Genomic DNA, 3,591 nt, shown 5'->3' on the forward strand with positions numbered 1-3,591 from the left:
GGGTTTTCCTTTAAAGTACACTAGAAATTTTGATCTTAGAAGTTGAATGGCGTCAAGAATAGTTGCCAAAGTTATAACTACTCCTCGAGATTTTATACATAATTTTGAGATTTTTTTATAATTTTTGTATAAAATCAAGGTCAAATTGATAGAAAATATAAAATTGAGGACTAAAATTATTATTATATCAATTAAAACAAGCGCCACTTAACAGACTAGTGAAGAAAATAAACAATTTCGAAAACAATAGTGACCAAATTATAGCAGGAGTTTTGAGAAACATGTAGAAAATATGGGAATGCGAAATATGACTTATCTACTTCACTAGGTCAAATGGGAGACTGTTGGATCTAGTGTCTTTATTTTGGTATTTTTGTCAATATATACTTATATTTTTTGAACAAATTGATTTAATAAAATATTCATTCATTACATTAATATCCTTTGTATATTATTCTTTATGATTTTTGCACGCAAAGCAAATATTGACCCAATAACTATCTAACATTTAACTAATACTAAACGGTATTACATGGTTGGATCATAATATGGAAAAATAATTTATATTAATAGATAATCTAAACATGTCCTTAGTCTAATAAAAAATGAGCAAACTGATTGAAAAAGAATATGTTATCTATCCAATCCAATTAAGGAAATGCTTTATCTTCGGTATTGGAGAGATTGAGTCTTAGAAAATAGAGACATAGACGTAACTCACTTGTAGATTATTCATTTGTGACGTTCATAGTGTGACATACCTTAATCCTGAGTAGATGATGGACTATGTCTGTGTGATTTGTATACTTTGATATAAATGAAAGTCTAAGTTTAAATAGATAAGCAACTGAAAGTTTGTACATTAGGTATATGACTTTTATAGTACGTAGCATCATTCATCAACAATGGAATTCACAGCTCAACTGAAAGGTAAATGATATTATCTCATCAGCATTACATGATAAATGAAAAGTAAACATGGTCATGGATCACTTGTCTTTGTGATAAACGATTTAATTACTATTTGATAGTAATTGACTTTTCAAGAATAAAGATGAAATAGTTACCATGAGAAAAATGAAATCATATTGAAAGAAAAATTTTATCTCAAAAAGGTTAAAAATATCCTAACAAGGGGAGCAAATGAAGGAATTCTAACTTACTACAGATGCTCTTTAGTACCCCACTTTTATTGCATATGCTTGTTAGTTCTAGTAACTCTTGCAATACCAGCTTTTTCTATTTAGAAAGATGGAATTTGATTAATCCATCACTTTTTTTCTCTTTATCTTCTGATGTTGGGCCTCCCAATGTATCTGTTAGCTCATAACCTCTCACTTTTATTAGTTGTAGATTTTGGAGGTTGGGAAGCAACCAATGTGGAAGCAACATCATCATAGTGAAGCAATTGGGTAAATGAATTTTCTTAAAATAGGAAAAGGTAGCAGATGGAGCCAATATTGATGTTGTTGCTGAACAAAATCTGTCAACTTTGATAAGGGCACTCAACTTTGACAATTTGTAAAGAAACAACACCTTAAGGCTCTAAAGTGGATGAGAGGAAGAAGAGGAAAAAGAAACAACACATTCTATCCCATCACAATGCTCAATTGTACAAACCTTCAAGTCAGCAGAATTTTTGAAGGAAAAAACATCATCGCTGAAGCTTCTCAAATTGTGGTAGTACGAAATGTGTAACTCATGAATCTTCATCAGGAGCATAGTTAACTTGGTTCTAAAAATTCCCGCGTCTACAAGTGATACAACTTTATCTTCTTTATAATTTACTATAGAATGCCAATCAGTTGAGCCCACCTGTAATCGATACTTGATGAGATTTTTTCGTTCTAGGGTTTTGGAAAAAAATAAAAATTGAAAAAACAAATTCCCTAAATCAAACCTAAATCTGATACCATGTTAAGAATTAGAGAAAGATTCTAAGTAATGTTGAGGAAATAATCACTCAATTTCATTCATAATTCTAAAATATGTTTATGTTTTTATAAACAAATTATTATGATAAATAATGAAATAATATCAATTGAATCTCTAAAATTGTTGTTATCCTTAATTATTAACTATTAAGGCTATTAAAATAATGGTTTTCGACTAACATAAGCAAGCATCCCGCTTAAAGAATCAAAGATTTGATCAAGCAATCAAAACTTTAAGATTTGAGAAAATATTGATCAACCTATTATTTATAAAAGTATTAAGGATGGAAAGGTGGTATTTTTATGTTATATGTCAAAGATACTTTATTCATTGGGAATGATGTAGAGACATTCTCATTGGTTAAATTATGGTTAACCCAACAATTTAGAATGAAGGATTTGGGAGAAACTAACTATGTTTTGGGCATTTGAATACTAAGGGATTGAAAGAACAAAGTGATAACTTTATCAAAAGTTTCATACATAGATAAGATAATGGAATGTTTTGCAACAACAAATTCCAATAAGAGATCTCAACCTTCTGTATCAAGTTTTCATATCTCTTTAAGAAAGAGAATACATGAGAAATGTTCTTTATGCTTTGGCAATAAGAAGCCTCATGTATATTGTGACACACACACGTCCAGATATTTGTTTCATAGTAGGGTTGGTGAGTCGTTATTAGGTGATTCTTGACCCAAGACACTGGCAAGCAATAAAGCATATACTCAAGTATTTACAAATAACGATGAATTATATGCTTGTATATTTTGGAAGAGATCTCACTCTTATTTGTTATATCGATTCTGACTTCCAAATGTGTTCAGGATTTTAGCAAATCCACAGCGGGTTATAACTTTGTCCTAGGCGATGGGTTCATAGTGTGGAGAAGTGTCAAACAGGGTTACACTATAGAATCCACTATGGAGGGCAAATATGTGGCTTCTTTTGAAGCAATAAAATAAGTCATATGGCTTTGGAAATTCCTTACGAGTCTTGAAGTTGTTCATGGTATGGAAAAAATTATCACATTGTATTGTGATAATAGTGCGAAATAGCTAACACCAGGGAAACTAGAAACCACAAAAGGACAAAATATATTGATAGAAAGTATCATATCATAAAGGAGGCAGTAACAAACGAAATAGTGGATGTAGTCAAAGTCATACTAGAGGACAAGCTTACGGATCCATTGACCAAGATTTTGGTAGCTAGGAGTTTTGAGAAACATGTAGAAAATATAGGAATGCGAAATATGACTTATCTACTTCACTAGGTCAAATGGGAGACTATTGGACCTAGTGTCTTTATTTTAGTATTTTCGTCAATATATACTTATATTTTTTGAACAAATTGATTTAATAAAATATTCATTCATTACATTAATATCCTTTGTATATTATTCTTCATGATTTTTGCACGCAAAGCAAATATTGACCCAATAATTATCTAACATTTAACTAATACTAAACGATATTACATGGTTGGATCATAATATGGAAAAATAATTTATATTGATAGATAATCTAAACATGTCCTTAGTCTAATAAAAAATGAGCAAATTGATTGAAAGGATAACATGTTATCTATTGAATCCAATTAAGGAAATACTTTATCTTCGGTATTGGAGAGATTGAGTATTAGAAAATAGAGACAT

Source organism: Gossypium raimondii, chromosome 5, assembly GCF_025698545.1.
Source record: "Gossypium raimondii isolate GPD5lz chromosome 5, ASM2569854v1, whole genome shotgun sequence".
Taxonomy (NCBI): domain Eukaryota; kingdom Viridiplantae; phylum Streptophyta; class Magnoliopsida; order Malvales; family Malvaceae; genus Gossypium; species Gossypium raimondii.